The sequence below is a fragment of the Heptranchias perlo genome, chromosome 23, assembly GCF_035084215.1.
Source record: "Heptranchias perlo isolate sHepPer1 chromosome 23, sHepPer1.hap1, whole genome shotgun sequence".
In the NCBI taxonomy this organism is placed as follows: domain Eukaryota; kingdom Metazoa; phylum Chordata; class Chondrichthyes; order Hexanchiformes; family Hexanchidae; genus Heptranchias; species Heptranchias perlo.
Genome location: NC_090347.1, coordinates 12,232,706 through 12,245,348, shown reverse-complemented (window position 1 = coordinate 12,245,348; position 12,643 = coordinate 12,232,706). Strand labels below are relative to the sequence as shown.

Here is a 12,643-nt window from a genome sequence, read left to right as displayed (position 1 = left end):
TATAATTGTTGCAATTCATGCATTAGTTCCTTAAATGTTAGCCATTTCCTATCCACTGTCATGCCTTTTAATGAAGTTTCCCAATCTATCATAGCCAACTCACTCCTCATACCTTCGTAGTTTCATTTGTTTAGATTTAGGACCCTAGTTTCGGATTGGACTACTTCACTTTCCATCTTAATGGTCGCTCTTCCCTAAAGGACCCTGCACAACAAGATTATTAATTAACCCCTTCTCATTGCACAATACCCAATCTAGGATAGCCTGTTCCCTGGTTGGCTCCTCAATATACTGGTCTAAAAAACCATCTCGTACACACTGCAGGAATTCATCCTCCACAGTATTATTGTTAATTTGGTTTGGCCAGTCTATATGCAGATTAAAGTCACCCATGATTACTGTAGTACCCTTATTACATGCATCTCTAATTTCCTGTTTGATCCCATCCCCTACATTACCAGTACTGTTTGGAGACCTATAGCAACTCCCACAGTGTTTTCTCCCCCACGGTGCTTCTTAGTCCACCTTGACTGATTCTACATCCTGATTTTCTGAGCCAATATCCTTTCTCACTATTGCTCTGATTTCACCCTTTACTAACAAAGCCACCCCACCTCCTTTTCCTTTTTGCCTGTCCTTCCTAAGTATTGAATACGCTTGGATATTCAGCTCCCAGCCTTTGTCACCCTGCAGCCATATCTCCGTAATGGCAATTATATCGTATCTGTTTACATCTATTTGCGCTGTTAATTCGTCTACCTTATTACGAATGCTTCGTGCATTCAGAAACAGTGCCTTTAGATTTGTCTTTTTAACATTTTTAGACATCTTAAACATTTTTTTGTACTATGAACCTATTTGTCTTATTACCATTTTTTCTTAACCGGACCCTATTTGTTAGTGCACTCTTTTGATTGTACGCAATGTCCCTTCCTGACACAACCTGGTTATGCTTACCCCAATCACGTTCCTGCACTGCTTCCTTGTCTTTTCTCTTTCGCATTCTAGATTTCTCTCCACTGGGACCCTCCCCCACCACCCCTGCCCCTTATTTAGTTTAAAGCCCTATCTACCTCCCTAGTTATTCGATTCGCTAGAACTCTAGTCCCAGCATGGTTCAGATGTAGCCTGTCCCAACGGAACAACACTCTCTTTCCCCAGTTAACATCCGAACATACAAATTAAGAGCAGGAGTAGGCCATTCGGCCCCTCGAGCCTGCTCTGCCATTTGATAAGATCAAGACCGATCTGATTGCAACCTCAACCCTACTTTCCCATTTACCTACTATAACCTTTGACACCCTTGTTAATCAGGAATATATCTAACTCAGCCTTAAATATATTCAATGACCCTGCCTCCACCGCTCTCTGGGGAAGGGAGTTCCACAGACTCACGACCTTCTGAAAGAAAAAATTTCTCCTCATCTCCGTCTTAAATGGGAGACCCCTTAATTTTAACTGTGTCCTCTAGTTCTAGTCTCTCCCACAAGGGGAAACATCCCCTCAGCATCTACCCCTTCAAGTCCCCTCACGATCTGATATCTTTCAATAAGATCACCTCTCATTCTTCTAAACTCCAGTGTATACAGGCCCAACTTGTCCAACCTTTCCTCATAAGGTAACCCTCTCATCCCAGCAATCAGTCGAGTGAATCTTCTCTGAACTGCCTCTAAAGCAATTATGTCTTTCTCAGAAAAGGAGACCAAAACTGCACACAGTATTTTAGATGTGGTCTCACCAATGCCCTGTACAACTGTAGCAAAACATCTGTACTTTTATATTCCATTCCCCTTGCAATAAATGACAACATTCCATTTGCCTTCCTAATCACTTGCTGTACCTGCATACTAACTTTTTGTGATTCATGTACTAGCACACACAGATCTCTCTGTACCTCAGAGTTTTGCAATATCTCTCTATTTAAATAATATATTGCTTTTCTATTCATCCTGTCAAAGTGGACAAGTTCACATTTTCCCACATTATACTCCATCTGCCAAATTTTTGCCCACTCACTTAACCTATCTATATCCCTTTGCAGACTCCTTGGGTCCGATATCACCAGGGCGGCGGGGGCGATTGGGCGTGTGGGTAACGTGCCCGGTGAAATCAGTCTGCCCCGCGCGCAATCGCAGGCTAATTGGATCCACTTACCTCTTGTTCCGGGTTCCCCCGCTGCTGAGCTGCGCGGCGGGCGGACTGCGCATGCGCAGTAAGGTCTGTCAGCTGGAGGAGCTCTATTTAAAGGGGCAGTCCTCCACTGACTGATGCTGCAGGAAATAGGAAAAATTACAGCATGGAGCTGCCCAGGGGGAAGGCTGCTCCCAGGTTAATGATGCCTCACTCCAGCTCTTATTGGATGGGGTGAGGAGGAAGGGGAGGACAGAGATCTTCCCTCCGGCGGGTGGAAGGAAGCGGCCTGCCTCTGACACCAAGAAGGCCTGGCTCGAGGTGGCAGAGGAGGTCACCTGCACCACAACATATCGCGCACCTGCATACAGTGCAGGAGGCGCTGCAATGACCTAAGTAGGTCAGCCAAAGTGAGTACGCTTACTCATTCCCCTACATTCCGTCTGCCACATCACCGCCCCCACCCCACATCTCTTTCTGCACTGCCAACACTACTCTGTCACATCACCCCTCACACCCACTCAACCCTCATCCTCATCTTACCTGCACTTACTCACCTCGCCAGTACTCATCCCGCCACTACCACTCAACCCAATCCTCATACAATCTCATGGCTCTATCTCATACTCATCCTCTCATGCATCTCTTTCACGTTCAGCCTCACTCAACCTGCCACAGGGCATGCATCACATATGTGCAGTAGGAAGCGTAAGGCAAACGTGTCGTGAGCATGAAGGGGATGCACAAGGGTGTTTAAGGGTTTGTCATGGTTTTTACTTATATTTAATTTCTGATCAACTGACATTACATATTATATTGGCACCACTACTGCCACGTCTTTGCGAATCTTGTCTGGTTTGTGCAATAATGCCCTTTCCTGAGGATCACAATGAAGACCCGCACCTGATGCCACCCATTGTGTCACTGCAGAGTGGGTGTAGGTGTATTTGCAGGGCTCTTTTGTGCAGACGACTGAGCGACGTCGGCAATGTCCCCGGTGGCACACTGGAAGGATGCGGAGGAGAAGTTGTTGAGGGCAGTGGTGACTTTGACAGCGACAGGTAAGAAGATGGTGCTCGGGCCAGCCGGGAGCAGCTCGGCATGAAGGAGGCTGCAAGATGTCCATGACTACATGTCGAGTGACTCTGAGCCTCCGTGTGCACTGCTGCTCAGAGACGTCCAGGAAGCTGAGCCTCGGTCTGTGGATCCTGTGGCGAGGGTAGTGCCCTCTGCGACGCATCTCTCTGCCGTTGCCCTCCCTCCTGCTGTGCAGGTGGATGTGTCACAGCACTGTGTTGTGGAGCTCCACGTATCAGAGGTGGACGGCGTGGCCGCCACGGCTGGTGATGCTGTTCGCCCTCCGAGGAGGTCATGACTGCAGCTACAGCGGCCCCCATCCGGAAGATGTACATCTGAGGGGGTCCGCAAGGTAGGTACATGTGTCTGGACCCCGGGGTAAGTGTGCAAGTTGGTGAATTTTGTTGTTAGGAGGAGGGTGGTGGAGGCCAAACTTTGCCCAAAGTGACAGAGTGGCCTCCTGCAATGAGTGAGGGTCTCCCCCCCTCCCCCCACCACCTGTCAAATGGACCTTTGCAGCTGCCACAGGCTGATGGCTGCAACACATTCATTTGAACTGGGAGTGGTTCCCCCAGTACGGGAAACAGTCCCAGTTGTTTGTAAAATCCCAACCCTCCTAAAATATCTCGTTAATCAGGTCTGTAAACGACCTGAAATACCAAGATAAATAGCTTAAGTGCGGGAGTCCCACATGTGGGGGCTGCGCGCGCATGTCAGCGCGTCTGTGGGAAACCCGGAAGTGGGCGGGTTGGAGTTGGGATTCGGAGCCCCCCTACCAGGAAGGCACCCGATCGCGGGTGCTAAAATAGAGCCCCTTATGTCCGCTTCACAACTTACTTTCCTTTTGTGTCATCAGCAAATTTAGCAACCATACATTCGGTCCCTTCATCCAAGTCATTGATATAGATTGTAAATAGTTGAGGCCCAGCACTGATCTCTGTGGCACTCCACTTGTTACATCTAGCCAACCTGAAAATGACCCATTTATGCCTACTCTCTGTTTCCTGTTAGCTATCCAATCCTTTTTCCATGCTAATATGTTAACCCACCACACCATGAGCTCTTATTTTGTGTAGTAGCCTTTGATGTGGCACCTTGTCAAATGCCTTCAGGAAATCCAAGTACACCACATCCACAGGATCCCCCTTTTCCACGTTGCTTGTTCCTTCCTCAAAGAACTCTAATAAATCTGTCAAACGTGATTTCCCTTTCTCAAAGCCGTGTTGACTCTTCCTGATCGCATTGAGATTTTCTAAGTGCCCTGCAATAACCTCCTTAATAATAGATTCTAGCATTTTCCCTATGACAGATGTTAAGCTAACTGGCCTGTAGTTTCCTGCTTTCTGTCTCCCTCCTTTCTTGAATAGAGGAGTTATGTTTGCTATTTTCCAGTCCGATGGGACCCTTCCAGAATCTAGGGAATTTTGGAAAATTAATAGCAATGCATCTACTATCTCTGCAGCCACTTCTTTTAAGATCCTAGGATGAAGTCCATCAGGACCTGGGGACTTGTCAGCTTTTAGTTCTAATAATTTTTTCAGAACCCTTTCCCTGGTGATTGTAAATGTTTTAAGTTCCTCCCTCCCTTTCACCTCTTGATTCACAATTATTTCTGGCATGTTATTTGCATCCTCTACATTGAAGACAGATACAAAATATCTGTTCATTTCATCCGCTATTTCCTTGTTCTCCAATATTAATTCCCCAGACTCTCTCTCTACAGGACCAACGCTCACTTTACTCACTCTTCTTTTTAAATACTTTCATTGTTAGCTTTACTGTTTCCTTATTTGGAATCTTTTTCAAAAAACTAAAGGTTTTTTTTATTGAGGGTGAAAACCCATCATTTTTCAAATTCTTTTCTTCCCTTTTCTCTCATTTTCTCAGGCCACTTAGCAACTGCAGTTGAGGAGGTGGGTCGAAGGAGAACTGCTTCTCGAACTCCACCAGTGTTGCTCTGACTCAATTGGTAGGAGGTGGAGCATGGCCCAATTTTTAAAAATTTTTTTAAAATAGTTGTAACTCCATTCCCTTCTGATGTACAATATAATATAGAAATTGTCAGAAGAATTCCTTCTTCCAGTTTTTATTCCATCCCTATGGAGAAGAAGTGAGCCTCACTCAGCATGTTCTTGCAGGGATACAGCTGAGATTGGCAACTCAGTAGTGTGAGGGACTGTCGCTATGAACCTATGCCCATCACTTCTTGGTGCCATGCATTGATGCACGAATGTATTGCAGCCCTAGCCTGCCTACTAGTTTGTATTGTGTTGGGCCTATATGGGGAAATTGTTTTATTTTCCAGGTGCTGGCGACAATGCTTTGAGCTGTGCTGCAGTCAGTCTCCACACTGGCGTATTTGGGGGTCTTCTGAGTCGGATGGTGGGAGATGCAGGTGGGCACAAGGCAATCTAGCTCTGGCCGGTCAGCTGTTTTAATGATCACTGACTTGCCGGCTGCATTGCTGAAGGACACTTTGAGTGCGATTGCTGCACTGGTTTAGTACTCAGCTTCTTTCCCCACTGTTGTCCTGCTTGGAGAAGCTGGAGCAGGTTCTTTTAACTTAGGGGATGGTTTCCACTTTGCAACTGAACCTGTAGGTTTGGGATGTCACATGGACAGTGATGTGGGGGAGAGAAGTGGCATCTTCTGGGCTGCAGTTTTGTTTTTCAAAGGAATGTTTACATGCTTACTTTATGATGCATTATTTTGCATTGATTTGCCTCTTTGCCATTTCTTCAGTACCATGGGGGAATAGACTTGTGCAAACTGATGCCAAGGTCCACAGCTCTTTGCTAAGGGTGCTGACCAGGGTCATGGTGTCACTGGAAGTCCACAGATACTTGAAAATTCTCCAATTATTTTGTGTAGTACTAAATTCCTTTTAAACTATTTCTGCTATAAACATGTGTTGTTTTCATCAGCTGGCCCTGTGTCCCTAAGGCAACCGTGGACCTTTTTGTCCTGTGTGTTAAGTATGCAACTGCCAGCTGCTTAATAAAGCATGCATTTATACTATTTAAGTTGACTACATTCTGTTGTACTCCACACTTTTTGAAGTTTATACCAGTTTAAATTAATATTGGTGAAAAGGTATATAATCATAATGTTGGATGTAGGCACTAAGCAGTATATGATGACAGATAGTCTTTTTATAAACCATTATACTAAATTGCAGTAGTTGCAATGTCAATTTTTTATTAAATGTTGAAGGTCCTACTTTTTAAATCATTTTTTAAAATGCATACATGAGTGGACATAATAAATTAGTATTTTTTTTCATTCGTTCACGGGATGTGGGCGTCGCTGGCAAGGCCAGCATTATAACTCAAGAAAAAGAATGAGCTGAATACTGGAAAGATAAAGGGTAAAAGTAGAACTGGACTTCATATCATTACCAAGTGCCTTTTTAAAGCCTTGAAATATGGTAATTAAAAATCATATCAACATGTTTACGTGTTACAAAATCCATTTTTGATAGACATTCAACTTTCCCAGCTGAAACACATAAACTTGTATTTTTCATGTCAGACCCCTCTCTTTAATGTGAATTCTGATGATGTCAGAATGCTAATAGACTGCTATAGCTGTGGTGGTATTTGAATGATATTTCCAAATATTTGGTATTTTCTGTGATACCTGGAGAATACTGTGAAATGCAGTTTTTGACCTTCATCAGAATGTAGAGTGTTCTCTTTTGCAATGCCCAAAAAGATTTGGTTGTAAAGGAGAATCATAATCATGTTGGGAAGGGAAAGATCGTTTTATGGGATCTCCCACTTGTTTTTGTCTTTGGTTTGTCACAATGGTTTAATGTGCAAGTGTTGCTATGACATTTTTCCAGTGCAAATCAAATTGTCATGGGTGATGTGATTATGTTGCATGTTTCTAACTAAAAAAAACCCCTTTCCCATAACAGCATAGAGGGCTGATAAATATACATTCAGTTGGAGCCTGTAAAAAGTGACATTTTGCCACACCTGCATTCAGTTAAGCAAACAGTTTTGCTAATGCTGTTTTTGTAAATAATACATTTGCTTAGTGAAATAGAGAAGCAAACACACTTTGGTCACATCAGCCAATGGGAATTCCTTTGGAGCTTCCTCTCTGCTTTCAATCCGTTTTCATACCAAATTGCAGTCATTAAGGCTTTTTTTTATGCTAGCAGAGAGTGAGTTCTAATAAGAACAAATGAATACGCAAAAAGAGCATCTCTAGTGATCAGCCTGTGGCTAAACACACTGAACCCAATAATTGGAAGCGGATGTGTTGACTGTGAAATTAGATTGCTTACTCCATTGACTCTGATATCTTTTGTGTCATTAGGTTTCATCCTTGTCTCAGTAGTAGCACTCTCGCCTCTGAGTTAAAAGGTCATGAGTTCATGCCCCACTCCAGGTACTTGAATAAATAATCTAGACTGACACTTCAGTGCAGTACTGAGGAAATGCTGCATTGTTGGAGGTGCCGTCTCTCTGATGAGATGTTAAACCGAGGCCACGTCCGCCCTCTCAGATAGACACAAAAGATCCCATGGCACTATTCACAGAAGAGCAGGGAGTTCTGCCAGTGTGCTGGCATTTACCCCTCAACTAATATCACTCACACAGATTATCTGGTCATTATCTCATTGCTGCTGTGAGATCTTGATCTGCGCAAATTGGCTGCTGCGTTTTCCTGCATTACAACGCTTTAAAAGTATTTAATTGGCTGTGAAGCGCTTTAGGACGTCCTGAGGTCTTGAAAGGCACTAAATAAATGCAAGTTTATTCTTTCTTTAGGAAATAGAAAAAATATAATCCATAATGCATTTCTAGGGTAATTACTTAACATTCATTGCACTTCAAAGTAGTACGTGAAATGTGAAGCTCTGTGAAATGTTTCTGAGATGTAATCAGACGTTACATAAATGCAAGTCTTTTCTTGCAAAAATATATTGTATACAGTACAATAACCAGTAATTCAGGTTAACAATTATAAATGCATAATTATATAAAATAAAAATAAACATTAAAATACCACTAAACATCTTTCCATGGTACAAAAATGGATGTTTCTACTCAAAGGAAGGCAGTTTAACCCACAATTCTTTTGCAGCTTCAGAGGAAGGCATTTGAAATTTTAATTTCTTTCCCATAATCCTTATTTTAAGCATGTTCATTTTTAGAATGTATAATTTCTTTATGAGTATAATAAAAATGATATGCACACGCCTCATACTTCAAGTTGTATATGCAGGCTGGTTAATGAGTCATTTCCGATTGTTTATGTAACATTGTGAATTGCATTTCTTTTATTATTCAGTTAAAAATATCTCCATTAATTAAAATATCAAGGATTAATGGAGGGTAGCAAATGTTCTGCCCTTGTTTAAGAAGGGCGGCAGGGAAAAGCCTGGGAACTACAGACCGGTGAGCCTGACATCTGTAGTGGGTAAGTTGTTAGAAGGTATTCTGAGAGACAGGATCTACAGGCATTTGGAGAGGCAGGGACTGATTCGGAACAGTCAGCATGGTTTTGTGAGAGGAAAATCATGTCTCACGAATTTGATTGAGTTTTTTGAAGGGGTAACCAAGAAGATAGATGAGGGCTGTGCAGTAGATGTGGTCTACATGGACTTTAGCAAAGCCTTTGACAAGGTACCGCATGGCAGGTTGTTACATAAGGTTAAATCTCACGGGATCCAAGGTGAGGTAGCCAATTGGATACAAAATTGGATTGACGACAGAAGACAGAGGGTGGTTGTAGAGGGTTGTTTTTCAAACTGGAGGCCTGTGACCAGCGGTGTGCCTCATGGATCGGTGCTGGGTCCGCTGTTGTTTGTTATTTATATTAATGATTTGGATGAGAATTTAAGAGGCATGGTGAGTAAGTTTGCAGATGACACCAAGATTGGTGGCATTGTGGACAGTGAAGAAGGTTATCTAGGATTGCAACGGGATCTTGATAAATTGGGCCAGTGGGCCGATGAATGGCAGATGGAGTTTAATTTAGATAAATGTGAGGTGATGCATTTTGGTAGATCGAATCGGGCCAGGACCTACTCCGTTAATGGTAGGGCATTGGGGAGAGTTATAGAACAAAGAGATCTAGGAGTACAGGTTCATAGCTCCTTGAAAGTGGAGTCACAGGTGGATAGGGTGGTGAAGAAGGCATTCAGCATGCTTGGTTTCATTGGTCAGAACATTGAATACAGGAGTTGGGATGTCTTGTTGAAGTTGTACAAGACATTAGTAAGGCCACACTTGGAATACTGTGTACAGTTCTGGTCACCCTATTATAGAAAGGATATTATTAAACTAGAAAGAGTGCAGAAAAGATTTACTAGGATGCTACCGGGACTTGATGGTTTGACTTATAGGGAGAGGTTGGATAGACTGAGACTTTTTTCCCTGGAGAGTAGGAGGTTAAGGGGTGATCTTATAGAAGTCTATAAAATAATGAGGGGCATAGATAAGGTGAGAGGGGAGAGATACAAAAGGGTCCAGAGGGGCAATTTTTTCACTCAAAGGGTGGTGAGTGTCTGGAACGAGCTGCCAGAGGCAGTAGTAGAGGCGGGTACAATTTTGTCTTTTAAAAAGCATTTGGACAGTTACATGGGTAAGATGGGTATAGAGGGATATGGGCCAAGTGCAGGCAATTGGGACTAGCTTAGTGGTATAAACTGGGCGACATGGACATGTTGGGCCGAAGGGCCTGTTTCCATGTTGTAAACTTCTATGATTCTATGATTCAAACAGCAATGTCTGAATTACCTTGTACTTTGATTTGTGTTTAATGTGTACATTTTGTTCTCACACTGTTGGTGGTTTAAATTTTTGCATTTTTGTTTTCTGGTGTTTTCAAATGTATGTTTTCATTTTGAATGATTTGTATGGACAACATGCAACGGGAGGTAGTTCAAAGACTCATTTGGAGTTTCTGTCCTCTGTGGCATTTATAAAATCTTAAATCTACAAACAACAGGCATTTTTTGGAGACAACAAAAGACAGTAATAAATAGAAAGGATACTAAAACATTGTCAACAAATTCAGATTTTTATTATTGTTTTGGTGGTAAATATAATACATGGATATTTTTCAAAATGGCTTGGATTTAACTTATGGGGGAATTCTGCTGAAATTAAAGTTCTACAGATCTTTGATTTATTCATCAGTTAATGGGCATCAAAGGCAGCTAGTAACTGTAATGTCCAAGTGAAATTGCATAGAACAATCAGTTTGTTGAATACAAGAAGGTTTTGTAACAGTCTGCAATTCAATGAAATTACAAGAGGGGAGATTCTAAAGAGCATCAGTAAATGTCACAACTGGATTATTGTGTCCAGTTCTGGGCACCGCACTTCAGGAAAGATGTGAGGGCCTTAGAAAGGGTGCAGAAGAGATTTATTAGAATGATTCCAGGGATGAGGGACTTTAGTTACATGGATAGATTGGAGAAGTTGGGGTTGTTCTCCTTGGAACAGAAATGGTTGCGAGGAGATTTGATACAGGTATTCAAAATCACGAAGGGTCTAGACAGAGTAGATAGAGAGAAACTGTTCCCATTTTTTTTTATTCGTTCACGGGATGTGGGCGTTGCTGGCGAGGCCAGCATTTATTGCCCATCCCTAATTGCCCTCAAGAAGGTGGTGGTGAGCCGCCTTCTTGAACCGCTGCAGTCCGTGTGGTGACGGTTCTCCCACAGTGCTGTTAGGAAGGGAGTTCCAGGATTTTGACCCAGCGACAATGAAGGAACGGCGATATATTTCCAAGTCGGGATGGTGTGTGACTTGGAGGGGAACGTGCAGGTGGTGTTGTTCCCATGTGCCTGCTGCTCTTGTCCTTCTAGGTGGTAGAGGTCACGGGTTTGGGAGGTGCTGTCGAAGAAGCCTTGGCGAGTTGCTGCAGTGCATCCTGTGGATGGTGCACACTGCAGCCACAGTGCGCCGGTAGTGAAGGGAGTGAATGTTTAGGGTGATGGATGGGCTGCTAATCAAGTGGGCTGCTTTGTCCTGGATGGTGTTGAGCTTCTTGAGTGTTGTTGGAGCTGCACTCATCCAGGCAAGTGGAGAGTATTCCATCACACTCCTGACTTGTGCCTTGTAGATGGTGGAAAGGCTTTGGGGAGTCAGGAGGTGAGTCACTCGCCGCAGAATACCCAGCCTCTGACCTGCTCTCGTAGCCACAGTATTTATATGGCTGGTCCAGTTAAGTTTCTGGTCAATGGTGACCCCCAGGATGTTGATGGTGGGGGATTCGGCGATGGTAATGCCGTTGAATGTCAAGGGGAGGTGGTTGGACTCTCTCTTGTTGGAGATGGTCATTGCCTGGCACTTGTCTGGCGCGAATGTTACTTGCCACTTATGAGCCCAAGCCTGGATGTTGTCCAGGTCTTGCTGCATGTGGGCTCGGACTGCTTCATTATTTGAGGGGTTGCGAATGGAACTGAACACTGTGCAGTCATCAACGAACATCCCCATTTCTGACCTTATGATGGAGGGAAGGTCATTGATGAAGCAGCTGAAGATGGTTGGGCCTAGGACACTGCCCTGAGGAACTCCTGCAGCAATGTCCTGGGGCTGAGATGATTGGCCTCCAACAACCACTACCATCTTCCTTTGTGCTAGGTATGACTCCAGCCTCTGGAGAGTTTTCCCCCGATTCCCATTGACTTCAATTTTACTAGGGCTCCTTGGTGCCACACTCGGTCAAATGCTGCCTTGATGTCAAGGGCAGTCACTCTCACCTCACCTCTGGAATTCAGCTCTTTTGTCCATGTTTGGACCAAGGCTGTAATGTGGTCTGGAGCCGAGTGGTCCTGGCGGAACCCAAACTGAGCATCGGTGAGCAGGTTATTGGTGAGTAAGTGCCGCTTGATAGCACTGTCGACGACACCTTCCATCACTTTGCTGATGATTGAGAGTAGACTGATGGGGCGGTAATTGGCCGGAAGGGTCAAGGACCAGAGGACGTAGATTTAAGATGATTGGCAAAAGAACCAAAGGTGACATGAGGAAAAACTTTTTTACACAGCGAGTGGTTAGGATCTGGAATGCACTGCCCCAGTGGGTGATGGAGGCAGATTCAATCATGGCGTTCAAAAGGGAACTGGATAATACTTGAAAGGAAAAATTTGCAGAGCTACGTGGAAAGGGCAGGGGAGTGGGACTAGCTGGATTGGACTAATTCTGTAAAAAAAAAATGACGAATTTATTTGTTCACACCTTTAATCAACAACGTGCAAAATGCCTCTGGATTTTAGCAGCCAAGGTTGACTTGACATATAGAGGGTAAAATTCAACTTCGGCAGGGTGCAAAACAGGCGGTAGTGGATCACTCACTAGGTATGCACCCTAATCGATGTTCCTTTCTATTGCAGTCATTTGATAGGAAAATTGGACGGGGTGTATAACAGCGGCCGATCCGCCAACACCAGTTTGCCTCCTCGCTGAAT

General features: G+C 43.9%; 1 protein-coding gene across 5 annotated transcripts in view; it reads left to right on the top strand.

The window, feature by feature from the left end:
• cyth1b (cytohesin 1b) overlaps window positions 1–12,643 on the top strand; it is a 198,910-nt gene that overhangs the window by 138,208 nt on the left and 48,059 nt on the right. The window lies entirely within an intron of this gene.